This window comes from Erithacus rubecula (genome assembly GCF_903797595.1).
Source record: "Erithacus rubecula genome assembly, chromosome: 3".
Taxonomy (NCBI): Eukaryota; Metazoa; Chordata; class Aves; order Passeriformes; family Muscicapidae; genus Erithacus; species Erithacus rubecula.
The window spans coordinates 31,433,142-31,447,871 of NC_136689.1; the positions used below are offsets into that span (position 1 = coordinate 31,433,142).

At 34.5% G+C, this 14,730-nt stretch overlaps 1 protein-coding gene across 3 annotated transcripts in view; it reads left to right on the forward strand.

The window, feature by feature from the left end:
* The window catches only part of DGKB (diacylglycerol kinase beta), a 326,673-nt gene that overhangs the window by 46,460 nt on the left and 265,483 nt on the right, over window positions 1-14,730 (forward strand). The gene's annotated exons all lie outside the window — the stretch shown is intronic.

Genomic DNA, 14,730 nt, shown 5'->3' on the forward strand with positions numbered 1-14,730 from the left:
TGGTGAAGCACTGGAACACATTGCCCAGAGTTGTGGGGACCCCATCCCATAAAGTGTTCAAGGCCAGGCTGGGTGGAGTTCTGAGCAGCCCAGTCTAGTTAAAGGTGTGCCTTACCCACAGCAGGGAGGTAACTAGAGGATCTTTAAGCTCCCTTCCAAAACAGGCCATTCTCATATCCTGTGACTATTAATATCAGTTTTATTGGAATATGTCATCTACTAAAGCATTTGTTCTTCTTTTTCATGAAGGAAATTTCCACTGAAAATTTATAATTTTGATGGGAAAAAAGCAAATAGTTTGCACAACTTTATATTAAATGTAACATTTTACCAAAAGTAAAATAAATATGGAGAGATTTCTGTATTGTCTTAGAATTTTGGTTTGGGTAGTCAGATTTCTGATGAAAACCTCATCAATATTTACTCTATTGTCTAAAACAAGTTATTTTTATGATAGCCATTTTATTTGTATACATATCTCTATCTTGGGTGTTGGGTTTTTTCAGATTTAGAATTTGTTAAAAGATGCAGAAAGGGGGGATAAATTGTATATTATTTTAGGTGACTTCTCTGAGTGTAACCTCTTTGCTATTTGTGAGTGACACTGAGATATTCTGACAAGGATCTGGCATATATCTTAATGGTTCAGAGGATTGTGCGTCACTACTTTCAGCAGACTGGGTCTTTATTTCATAACTTATCTTGAAGCCATGATCTCATACATATTGAAACTTAGTAAGCCATTTATTTTCTGAGGATGATTTAGTGCACAGTCTGAGATAAGCTTTATTTCACTCATGGTACACACTGTTTGGAAAACATTAGAATGAAGCCAGGTCTTTTCTCTGTGAGAAACTTGGGCATAAATGTAGTGACACTTTTCTTATATGTCTAATTACATACCACATCCAAGATGAAAAAATTTGCTTATAGGAAAATTTACTTTTTAAGAGAACAAAGAGTATATGGGGATGCAGAAGGAGTGGAAGAGGCCAGCTTGGATCATCCCTAGACACAAAGTAAAAATTTAGTCTCCTATATTCATTGTTAATTCTTTGTATTTGTTAGGGAAGCCTGTTAACCTGCTAAAGAGCATTCAGTGAATTCTGATTTTATGGTTGTTTTATGTTTGTCTATACAGTGGTATTTAAAGCATGGTGACATTGCTTAAGAAAAGCTGTACTCCCTATGGACATTGGAGTTTATCTTTCATTGAGGTGAAATGTCTTAAAACTTTTCATAAGTTCTTGTCTACTGTGTATTGCACTTGCTGCATGCTTGGCAAGCTCCAGGACTTCCAATGTCTTTTTAGCAAGAGCTGATTCCTTGGGTTAAAGTGTTCTAGAACGGTATTTTTACCATGTAGTTATTCAAATGCTTTACTTTGTCTAATTCTGGAACTAGATATAAAAGAGGAAAGGGAAAGCCCATCTTCAAAAGCAAAAGAAAATTCTAAATTGTTTCCTGTATCTTCCTTGGACAAAAGTTCTGAAGTCAAATTTTGTTTTCCTTTGCACTCTCTGAGATCTTTCACTGTATCAGCCAACTTTTCTTTTTCTCATTTTTCCTCATCCAAAACAAGCTGTGTCTCAAGCCTGATTTCCACAAGCGGGCGAGTCAGAAAGTTCACAGATGGTTTACTCTTCCATTTACTTGAAATGTAACTCCATTGGAATTGGAATGTAGCTCCCTCACAGCTAGTCAGTTCCCTAGGGTTTAGGTGAATTTATTTCCAATCATACTCTTGCCTCTTTTCCTAAAAACAAATTATTTTATTAATGTATTAATACTTTTAACTACTTTCAATTATCAGGCATATGGAACATTCAGATTGTTCAGCTGCAAGTTAATGATGAATACAAAAATCTGGGAAAAGTCAAGGTCTGTTTGTGGCTGTAGTTTCCTATTTCTGAATGTTCTAATATTAACTTCTTGTGTTTTAGGGTTTTTTTCCTCATGTAAAGAGTATTAGAGTATTGGATGAAATATATTTTTTCTGAAATGGAATTCATCCTTTTAGATCATAGGAAATTTAAGGTCTCTGTAAACTCAGAAAGTCATGAGATCGTACTTTTAGATTTTTCTATTTAAGATAGATACAACTATTTTTTAAAAAGGTATGAAGGAGCAGAAGAAGAGGGATACGAAATAAGGGAAGATCAGAAGATTGAACTTTTTTTTTCTTCTTCTCTTTTATCTTGCTATATTTAAAGGTTCATCTGCCTCATCCTGTCTCTTCTTCTCCCTATTTTTTATTCTTTTCTCTTGTTCCTTTTTTCCTTTTTCATTTTTCATTATTAAATCCTCATCCTACGTTATCTTTTCTGCTTACTTTTGTTCTAATTATCTGTATCTTACATGCTCTGGAGAGTATCATTGTTAATCTACCTAACTAAACAATATAAAATTAAATAAACAAAAATGCCCAGTGTGATCATACTGAGATAGGGATGGATTAAGAAATAAGTATGAATCCTGGGACCTCAGAATGTTGGTAGTTCATTACTATTATATTGTCTTTTGTCTGTGACATTAAGTTGATGAATAGCAGTGTCATGTTACTGATATTTTTCTACTAGATTAGACAACTTAATGTTGTTATAATACCTGTACTTTAGAGCTGCACATTCATGAGACATTTGAATACATTTATGTTAAGTTTATATTAAGCTTAAAGTAAATAGACATTTATATTTTTCTTTTAAATATACATTGAGCTTGGTTTAGAGGTGTTTCTTTGTAGTTTAAGGTATAGGTGACAGAAAAGATACTTTACCAAATTGTTTTGTTTATCTTTTTTCTATTTTTCTCTCCTAAAATATGGGATAAATTATGGATTGACAAGGTAGCTTACTGCAAAAATTACTGATTTTTGTTAGGATTTGTGGCAGGAATGATTTAAGGAAGCACTTACTCAAAGAGGAACATATTTTTTTATTTGGTGACAGAATTTGTTGAGGAAATTTGTTGTAAACTTGCCACATATTGTTAAAAGATGACAAGTAAATGGTAAAATTCCTTTTTTTTTTTTTTTTTTTTTCTTAAATCAATACGGTACTTACAGCAACTGTCCATAGTGGATGCTGGCCTCTAAGGAGACCATGGAATAAATTGGTAGAACCTATGGTCTTTAAAATATTTCTATAGAATATAGATGTATCATGTCATTTTATAATAGACCTTTCATAGGGCTACATGTTTCTTTCTGTACAGGAGGAAGATACTAAGTTGGATGATACAAATTAACATTTGTGAAACTAACTCAGAGTATGCTGACATTACAGTCAAATTCTGAGTGTGTCTTACACAATTTTAAAAGAACTGGCTTAATTTAGCTACTTTTTATACTTCAAGTCAATTTTTAGCATAGGGACTCTGTTCTCTCCTGTTCCAAACTGTTAGTTAAATACCCAAAAAATATCCATAGATCACTATTTGATGGTTTTAAAAAAACAATTGTGAATGTTAGAAATGCATTTAAGGTAACATACTTTCTTGGAAATATTAGAAATGAACCCCAGGCTAATGCAACTTAATTTTGAAAGATTTGTTGTTGTTTAAGCAATAACAACTTTATCTTATTGCTGTAGTTCTTGGCATTCTTGTGGGCAAGAAGCACTGTTACCATGTATAAGTTCAGATTTCATGGAACTCTGTTTTACCCATCTTTCTGTTAAATTGCATGCTTTTGTAATACAAACTTCATTTTTCACAGTTTATTTGATGGGGTCTTTGGCTTGTTGGATGATAAATTTATTTCATGATGCCCTAATGTGTATCTGTCATGTACATTCAGTGACTTAATTCTGTAGGAGTTGCTTGGTTTCCATCCTTTTCATACAGTGCCTTCATAATTATGTCTTAGCTCATGCACACAATCACAGAATAGTTAAGGTTGGAAGGAACATCTGAAGATTATGCAGTCCAACCTGCCTGCCAAGGCAGAGTTACCTAAATATTCACTCAAGGATATTTATCCAGTAGTTCATCATTATTGTTTGAAGGCAAAAAGCAGTCTAGATTTGTAGTACTTCTCATTTCCTTCCCTGTCTTCAGGCTCCCTATGACTCATATTTGCTGAAAACAACCAATTTTGTATTACCCTGAATTCAAGCAAAGTGATTTTTTCAAAGGCCAGGAGATCAGCTACAGGATAGGACAGACTAGTTTTAAAGCATAGAAAGCTGTGTATTACTGTATGTGTCACACAAAATCTGGTAATTGGTGGTAGCACACAAAAGAGCAACCATCTATCCTGGGGAATAAGTTCAGAGAAAAATTAAGAAAGTATGAGAAAATATAAATTAAGAACAGATTGATGGGATAAAACCATAGAAAACAGATTATAAGATAATTTTAGGATTGAAGCTATTTCTGAATACTTGAAGAGAGATGGCTGAGAATTTATGTGCTCTTGTTCACTTGTTTTATTAGGTGAATAGGGAATTGTAGGTGATAAGAAAATAAGAAATAAAGCTTAAGAGAGCAAACGGGCTTTGGCTTCTAAGCCTGTAGAGGACAAGTAACCCAAGTGTATTAAACTGCTTAAATTAAATAGTCAAACAGATATTGTTTAGGATGATTAGAGATCTCTGTAAGCTTTCTTGTGGGAGCTATTTGTCTGAATAATGTTATTACTTTGCCAAGTAAGTTTCTGTGAAAATGCAGTCTTCCTTAGAGTGTCTCTCCCTGATACTCTGACACAAAATAACATTTGATAAAGTCACAGATAATCCTGGCAGTAGGATTTAATGCTGCCTTTGTCAATGTGTTTTATTATAAGGTTTATTCTTGCTTGCCATCTCCTTAGAATCCTGGAATGACAAAGAATTACCCAGTTCCAGCTTTGATATTAATTTGGAAAGGCAGAAGATGAAATCTCTTTATATTAAAGCAGATACAAAATGTTTTTGTAGAGAAAGGGAAAAGATTTGAGATGCATCAAGTAAGGATCAGTAGAAACCAGATCTCCAGGAGTGTGAACTAATCTTAAGGACTTTCCTTTATTTAATGTTCTTGCATGGTACCTCTCTTCTGTAAAGTCTGGTATCTCAAATAGACCATCTGTTATGGTCTATATTGTCCATAATGACACATAAGAAATTAGTGGGATAAAGCAGTCTTAATTATCTGAAGAAAGTATTCCATTATGAAAAAATAAAAAAAAAATGTGTATAGCAACGCACTAAAAATGCTGTTTAACTATATCAAACTTGAAAACAGCTGGCTTAGATGGAAATTAAATGGAATTTTTTAAAAGTTGAAAGTCCACATGTAAAAGATTTATGGAGTAGTACTTGAAACATTTGTTTCTCAGAGCAATGAACATAAAGCAGATTTCCCAGGACTGATTTAAAATTACAGTTGTTAAGATAAATGAGCATATATTAATATTTAATGTGTGAAAGTATAATATATGTGAAAGTATAATATAAATACTGAGTTGCTTTGCTGTAGTAATAAAAATAGGAAAGCACAGAAACCTCTTAGCATACAGTTAGGGCACAGTTATAGTCACCAGTTGTTCATTTCATTAAATTTCAAGTTACAGCAATTAGGAGAACAGTATTATCCCAGAAGTTAGGCCTTGAACTGGAATTGACTTTTTTTTAAACTGATCAGCCTGTAGCGTTTTGACTTTTATATTTTAATTTTATCTATTTAGCATTAAACATTTCCAGTAGCCTGATAAGGTAGCTGAATGTAAATACCACAGTGGAAACAATCTCTGCATCATGCCATGCTTTTGTATTTAAACAATGGTTGGGAGGCAGATGTCTGCTAGCATCCCATTCCTATGGACAACAAAGCTGTTACTTTTTCAGTGACTAACTTTGAACTTTTTATGATATTAGTGTTTCCACAGGCTCAAGACATGTAATACTATAAGTACTCAAAGATTGATTTCAAAATATATATAGCAAGGTTCTCAGTCAGAATTATAAGAGAGAGCTGTTGTTGTCATGTCAGTGCTTTTAACATACACAAACTTAAAAATATTCTACAAAGGAAATAGAAATTGGAGAAATTTTATATAAAAAAATAATAATTTTTTAAAAATATTTTTGGTCAGGAGTATTGAGTCATGAATCTTCAGGCAATTTCTTATTATGTAAACTGGAGCACAATTTAACAAACAAAAAAAAAAAAAAATTTAATACTTGCCCAAGAGATCAAATCTGCTTATGCTATCCAAAGATGTGTAGAATGTAAAGGAGAAAAGTTCAGTTTCCCTTCCCTGGATTGTACATTGCCACCTTATGCCAAATTTTTATAGAGATTTGATAGATTACATCAAATAGATAATACCTTGCTGATTGCAAAAACTCATCTGAATTCACCAAATTCTGCATATTGTGTCTGTGTGTTTACTTATATAAACTAAAATGCAAGGGCTTGGCAACACTGTATGTGTGAATGCAGGGTCTACATATCTGCATCATGTGGAGCCTCCCCATGCAAATGTAGTCAGGCAATAGAGAATTTTGTACATGCCAAAATACCAATGGCACTACTACTCTGCTTGATAGATTTTGATTTCCAGTACATGTTGGAAAGCTTTTGATGGCATTGTCAAGGTTTGTTTCTCTGAGTCCTGGGGAGAACAGGCTCTCGTGATCTCTCTTTTAACTGCTCTACCTCATCTCACCAAGCATGAGATCACTAAGGAGAAAAGCTTAGGAATAGTATTTAGGAGAGAGAAAGGGCAATCCACTTTATACTGGTGCATATTCCTACAGGAGCCTTCACCACTTGTTCGAGATCCAGATTCATGTGTACTTGTGTTGCTAATTCTCTCAGTTTTATGCCCTGAGTATGTACATGACTTTAAAGGCTTTGCTCCGAAGAGAAACAATAATAGAGAATCATGATTGCAAGAAACACAGATTTTGTGACGCTAAAAGTCATCACTGTATAAAACATTTAAAACTTTGTAAGAGGAAGGCTAAAATGAACTTGGTACTTTGGGAACAAAAAACACGATAAAGCAAAATGGGGGGAAAGAATTGTGCTCAAGAAGTGGAAAAAAATAATTTCAAGAGCTGTCTGTACTGTAAGGAAGAATGGAAGAACCAGAGTAGCTTTAAAACTTTGTCTTGCAATATATCCTATTCAATAATTTTTGAAGCCATAACTGAAGTTTAGTTTAAATAGGTTATGAGTACAAAGTATGCAAATAAAAAATTTCAGGCCATCACAGAATCAATAAGGTTGGAAAAAGCCCTCAAGATCATCAAATCCAACCTTTGACTGAATGCCACCATGCCCATTAAAGCATGTAATGAAGTATCATGTCACTTTTTTGGACACTTGCAGGGATAGTCGCTCCTCCACTTCCCTGAGGAGTCTGATGCAATGCTTAACCACAATTTAAGTGAAGAAATTTTTCCTTCTAGACACCCTCAACCTCCCCTAGTGCAATTTCAAGCTGTTTCCCCTGTTCTGTTGCTGGTTGGAGGAGAGGCCAACACTCATCTGGCTGCAGCCTCCTTTCAGGGAGGTTTTAGAGTGATAAGGTCTCCCCTCAGCCTTCTTTTCTTCAGGCTGAACAGCCATAGTACCCTCAGATGCTTCTTGTAGGACTTGTGACAGACTCTTCCCCAGCTCCATTGCCCTTCTCTGGACACACTCTAACACCTCTGTATCCTTCTTGTGAACACAGGATTTGAGGTGTGGCATTTTGGGAAAAACTGAAACAAGTGAATTAGTGTATTTTTTAAAATATATATCTCAAAACCTGTAGAAATATCCTCAAACCTACAATGGTATTTCTCTGTTCCCACTTAAAATTAGAAACAGATTGACACCTCTTACTTGCCCTAGCCCCAGGGAGCTACCTGGTGCCTGGCTCTGGGTCTGCCCACTGCCAGCTGTGGTGATGGGACAGACCCTGGTGCTCAGGACCTTCCCTGCTGACCCAGAGGATCCATGGGGTCCTGGTCACAGAGAGCCCAAATATCCCAGAGAGCCTGATATCCTGCAGTCTTCCTCTCACACACATGCTCTGGAGAGCTTTCAGACTGTTGAATACATAATTTTCAAAATATGAAATAACGGAGTCTAAAAGACACTGAGGAAGTTAGCTGGAGTAATTTTAAAAATGTACAAATCTGATGCATTCTTTTTCTTATTTAACAAATTTTAAGTATACTCAGGACTTAGCTGCAGTTCTGCTCAAGTTCTGGAATCTGTTTTTGTCCTTTACTTATTTCTCCCTTTGAAACCTCTTCCCACTAGCAGACTAAAATTAAGCCTCCCCAACTCCCTGTTGTTTGCCATATACTTTTCACTTGAACATCTGCTTAGGGAAGAGGGATTTGGTGGACATTTTTTATTAATGTGGACTAAAGATGTTTTGGCACATGCAGTCAATATTGTGCTTTTTCACAAAGAAGTCCTTGTGTAAGCATTTAGTTCATAGCAATGGGAAAATGAATCTGTCTTGCTCCTTGTGTTGCTGAGCCCCAGCAGGAAGGATAGGTGAAAGGGGCAGCTCCTGCTTTGAGTGTCAGGAGAAAGTTTTCCTTTGCAGCAGGAGCTGCTGCTCCTACCTTTTCTCTTGTTCTGCCACCTCCATTCCCTGTTGCAGAAGTACTTTATCACTTTATAAGGAAAGATAGGTTGGCAATAAATCCCCACAGACCAATGTCTATAGAGCAGGTATTTTTTTAGTGCAGCGCTGGTGGTGAGGGGGATTTCTTCACCAAACTCACCCACCCTTGTCAAGTGCTGTGGTATATTTATATAGTAAGTATTGCTTAGTACCACTGTGTCACTACAGCATCATCCCAAATGCACCAGAACTAGTTTACACAGTGTGAGATCATGGTTGTTAGATAGTTCTTCTGCACTGTACTTGTGTCTCCCCAATTCGTGGGTCATCAAGGGTCTTTGATAAAAGCTTTCAAGGTCTTCTTCACATTTGATCTTTCCAACTTTGTCTTTGGAGTGTGCATAGTTACAGCATTCCTTGGTCTGTGTGGTCTTAATCAGCCTAAATTCTTTGTTTTATGGCTAATTGGCTTTGCACTTGCCAGTTTTTCATTAGCACTATACTTATCTATCTCTAAAGCTATCCACCTGGCTAGATTTATTCTTTCTTTGTCTGTTCAGCATTGAGCAATAGTTAACCATGTACTAGCCATTACATTGTATAAAAACTATGATTGAGGTAATATAGGTAGCAGGTTATATAGACATATTAAAAAGTCATTATTTAGGTTATATTGATATGAGGTTATATAGATACATCAGGTTGTTTTGGTATATAAAAAGTCAAGATGTGGGTTGTACTGATATCTTATACATCAAGCTATATAAGCACCTTGTAACTTTGATGTAAGTTATATAGGCATCACACTGTTTATTTGGGCAGCATCATCCAGTTCTGACTTTCTAAGATGCACTTTTCCTAATTACCATAGAATTCAGTGAGAATGTAATTTGGAGAGTGGAGTTTAATTATTCTGATTACAGTGTGTTACCCAAACCATTGGTAACAGCAGGTTTCCTTTAGACCAGTGGACAGTGATTGCCTTCTCTTCTTGGCCACTCTTTTCAAGGCCACAACAGGTTTTAAATTCTCATTACAAGAGAGCCAAAATCAAGTGTTTATCCTATTAAAGGTTTTAAATGTTTGTTCCCTTCGTGAAATTTACATCAAAGGATGCAAATTAGAAGTCATGAACCAAAACCAAGGTGTGACCTATTATTGAAAGCTCTGGCAGTGAGCCTGCAGCCACAAAAAATGGGCAGCAGAGGACATCTAAGCCACTGCTTTCTGCGAGTTCAATCAATAGCTACCATCAGGCATCTCTTACCAACACAGACATGGCTTAGATGCAACCCTGAGGAGTGCTTGATGAGCCATTTCCCTTACTCAAACCACCTTTTTGTAGAAAGGTGAACAGTTTTTACTCAATGGTGCTGCACACAGGTTTTTGGCAGGCTTGGCCTTTCTAATATATTGGAATTTCTAGCTTTAGATTAAGCATAGCTATAGCTCGAATTAAATATGCTAAAAGCATTGTCTAGTTTTCTGAATAAAATGAACTAGGCAAAAAGAAAAAAAAGTTGTGCATGTAAATTTAGATACACACACATTATTGTGTTGTTGCATCCACAAAAGGAAGTCCATAGAATAAGAACCTGTATAAAAATTATAATGCCAGCTAATTGCTGGATTTCTCTCAGTGCTTCTCTTTGGTTTGTCTGTCAAGAACAGCTTTTGAGTTTCAGCCAGGTTTTGTTGGCATGCAGAAAATTGTATATATATGATTGTACCTTTTGCTTTCCTAAGTTGTAATAGGATATATAAAAAACCTCTGTGAAGCTTTTATGTTTTGTATGCCTGTGATATGGTTCATATTGTATATATTGTTCATAAGTTTACACAAGGCATATGGAAGTAGAAAGTGGTTATTACTCTAGATGTTATTGTAGATGTTAAAATTAGTTATGGTCCAATAAATATGCAGGTTGTTTTGGCTTTCTGTTGAGAATTATAATTCAAAATACAATAATTTTTTCCTAATGTTTATTTCCTTTTAAATTTTAAAACACTTATGTGTACATAGCATGTAAGTTTTACCCAAATTGTCTTATGAGTCTTTATTTAAGGAAAGCATTCTTCTGAATAATTTTTTCTGTGAGAATAAGGAGAAAATGTAGGAAAAGTATGTGATCTGAGCAAGTTTTCCTTCTGTTTTGTGTTTTCGAATTGTAAGAGAAATGGTACACAAAATTCTAGTCTGAACTGAGTGCTCAATTTTCTTCATCTGAAGTTGAGTCACTCTAAAAAATGAATAATAATTTTTAATGTGGGCTAAACCTCAAACGGTTTTGAACTTAGTATGTAAATTTGTCTTCAGTTATAAAAATTATCTTTGTCAGGGCTGAAAGATAGTTAAGAAAAAAATCAGACACTTTGATACTTTTGCTATTATATATTCAGGTTTCATATTTCTAGTGTCATTATTTTAATTGTTTTGCCTTTATTCTAAAGCAATACAACATTATCCCAAGTCACATCTTTATCACTTTGGAGCCTTAATTTAAAATAGATTTTCTGCAGCATGGTGTAGAATCCACCTACTTTTCTCCCATATACTTGTAATAGCTTTTCTGTTAGCAGTCTTCCATGCCATGCCTTGCCTATTTATTCTGTCCCAAACTCACTGGGGTGTGAGGTAGGAAATGACACCTTACCTCATCCAAGGCAAACTCTGAATCCTGGGTCACAGTTTCCCATTTTTCTCCTCCCATCCTCTTGACTAAATGCAAATTGCAAGAGAAGATGGGTTGGATTGTTAAGAGTTGAAATCAAGTCAGGAAGGAAACAGAATTGAAGGTCTTCTGTATTTTCACTGAATACCCAAAGCACTGCCCTAGTGGGTAATAAATATAACAGAATTGTAAAAGCAAAGAAAAGAGATTTTTAAAGAAACAAACATCATATTTCAAGCTACGTTGAATTTGTACTGTGCCAGCTATGACTGTGCAGATAACATGGGATTTAAGCACTGCCAGGACAGGCTATATACTATATATACACATATTTGGAAACCATCTCTCTTGAGAAGGGTTTGGAATGCAGAGTCTTAGACTAAGAAGAGATTTGTCCTTGATTTTAAAACCAACTTACATTATTCCAACAGAGTTTATAACCATATTTGTGTTTTAACATGAGTGGTACTTACAAATTTACTGAAATTGCTCTGGGGTGCTAAGATGCTAAGGCATGCAGAACATCTGTATTTTTAGGAAACAGAGAATACAGGTTCTGTTCTGATGTTTGTGTTTGCATCAGCATTTTACAGTGATTATTTAGACAATTTGGATCAGAAAAAACTGTAAAGAAATCCATGCCATTGTCTTTACCTCTTATTTGTTTCCTATTTTTAGAAAAAACAGTCTTGGGGAAGTTACTTCATATACAGCTACTTCTGTATATATATTCTGGATTTTTTTTTTTTGCTTATTTTTTTTGACAAAAAGCATGTACTTGCCTATTTTTTAAGTAGAGTTGATAACATTTTATTGGATTTTCTTTTCCATGTGGAATAGATTTCTAGGACAGGTTTTTGGTTGGCTTTTTGGTGTTTGATTTTTTTAGTGTGATTCCTGAAAAAGAGTAGAAAATTATTGTATTCTTCATATCCATTTAGGACAACTTATTAAACCTGGAACATATTCCCAGTATTAGTATTAGCCTCCCTCAAGGCTGAGGGAGAAGAAATATTTTTTTCTGGGGGTTGTCACTGAGGGTTGTCAGCCCTGTTAAGGAGTATGCAGGCAGAAGATGGTGTGCTGGCATTCTTCTCAAAATTTCGATATGTCATTTTGAGCATTTTAAAAGATCTCTGTTCTAGCTTGGATACTGTTACATGAACTAGGGAAAATGATTGAATGACTAAGAAAAGATTGTGAAAAATTATTCTGCCTTGGCTGCAATGCTCAAAATAATTATGGCTTCTGACCTGAATGTGGAAATCTTTTGATAAGTTTTGCTGGACAACTAAAGCAGAATTTTTATCTGTAGAGCTTTATGTTCTTCACTGGAGTTCCAAACATGAAGGCAATGCTTTTTGGATGTGACTATTTTAAACTTATGCATGAAAAAGGGAAATAGAGCATATTTTCTTCATGATATTGGCTAAGAAAAGTGTGAAAAAAATAGAAAGCAAGAATTTAATTTAAATTAATTTCAGTAAGTAACATAACATAGGTTTTTGCTTTTAATTACTGTTGCATAGGCATAATGCTGGTTTAAAGATGAATAGACTATCTGGCAAAATGTGAGATGAAAGCACAGTTCATTACTGAAAGAAAACCTCAAGACATTAGCAGTCAATTTCTATTTATTTATTTATTTATTTATTTGGATAATAAAGGAATGTGTGAGGAGACCTAGCTTTCTTTCAATTTTGATTTGTGTTTAAACTTGCCTCCAAAGTTCAGAAAAATCTTTTTATAGGATGAGGCTCAATTACCTCTGTTGTACATCTGCTCATCTCACATTGTTACTTTTGTAGTTACTGACATTGTTATCATAAGATTCAATGATTTTTATATGCAATCAGGTATATGAATACTGAAAAATACATTAAAATAGAAACAAAATAAAAATAATTTTTTGTCACTCATCAATTTGTATGCTTTTCCAGGTCAGTAAGTATCTAACCCACCGGCTTCTAATTGCAGCTAATAATAAAATTTGTTTAACTTTTTTTTTTTTTTCATAAAATTGTGATTTTTTTTTTTTTGTTGTAATTCAAATGATGAAGCAATAAGATTATAGATGATTTTATCAATAAATATTTGCATTGACTGCCCATGAGGCCTGCTAAACTCCATTGCTTATAGTTGACAGTAACATTGAAATACATCCAATTAGTGAAAATAAATTTTATTGAGGCCACACATAGTCTCAGGTGTTTTTATTTAAGAAAATTTGGTAAATGGAAAACGTTGGAAAAGCCATTCCTATTACTGTGTAAACTGTGTATGGGAGTGGGAGGGAAACACCTCCTCCAACACCTCTTAAAACTGAATTTCAGTGTTGTATCCTGTTTATAGCTGCTATGAACCATTACAAAACTGTTACATAAGTATTGTTCAAGTCCTTGGCTGCTACATTTTCTCCTTTCAGGTCACATAATTTGCTAAATGTACATTTTAGAGTCAGGTTTAAGGTGCTGGATTTCTTTAAAGTCTAAGAACTATTACAATGCCATATTTTGTTGATTTAATTAATAAAGCCATATTAGTCCCTAATGTTTGTAATATTAAGTGCTGAAATAATGGCTCTAGAGAGTCCTGTTCTTGGTTCATTCTTTACTTCTCTACTTTCCTGGGATTTTGCTGTAGAAATAAAATTACAGATGCAAAGTTCATCTATTCTCTTATTCACTGGTTTGGTACTCATTAATAGGTCATGGTGTTGTAGCCACTATGCACATTTTACCATTGTACTCTCAACCAACTGCATTTTAAAGAAAGAAATGAGTTGCAGTATTTTTCATGTATCACTGAGATATTTAATGTGGAAAAGGTGGTTATGTGCATGATGAGTTCTAAATGAATCTCAGTTCAAAGGTTTTATGCAATGGCAACTTACTGAAATAATTGCTTTGTTATCCTGCATGTAGTTAAAATAAATTGAAAAAATTATATCTACCTGATTCTGAACTGCAGGGATTTCTGTAGTTCTCTTAGCCAAAAGTTACTGAAGCTGATAGTTTTTAGAATACCTGAGAGGTCTGCAAAAATTGAGGTTTTGAGAGCAACATTTGTTTTCTGTGATGTGACCACTGCACAGTTTTTTTTCTGGAGGATTCCCATTTATCTTGATATTTACAGTTCCTCTACTCACTGGCAGCTCTGCCAAAGGAGATTTTATAGTGCTGGTGGAAATGACCATGTTTTGTGGTTGACTCAAGGACAAGAAAAGTGACTTGAAAAAAAAATGTCCTGAAAAAAACTCTTTCAGAAATGTGCTATTTTATATTTAAGGATCAGATCAAAGATTGTTTTGGAGCATTTTGTTGCTGGTTTTTAACAGTACTTGTTAAGATGGTAAAGTATGTTCTCATTTTCTTTATGCACACAGCTCTTATGCAGCTACAGAAAATTACTAATGTGCATTGTGAAAAGCTATTAGCAGTTTTGATTGTTGTTTTTTTAATTACAGTTTGTATTATGTAAATCAGTGTTCTGTATTTTCAATTT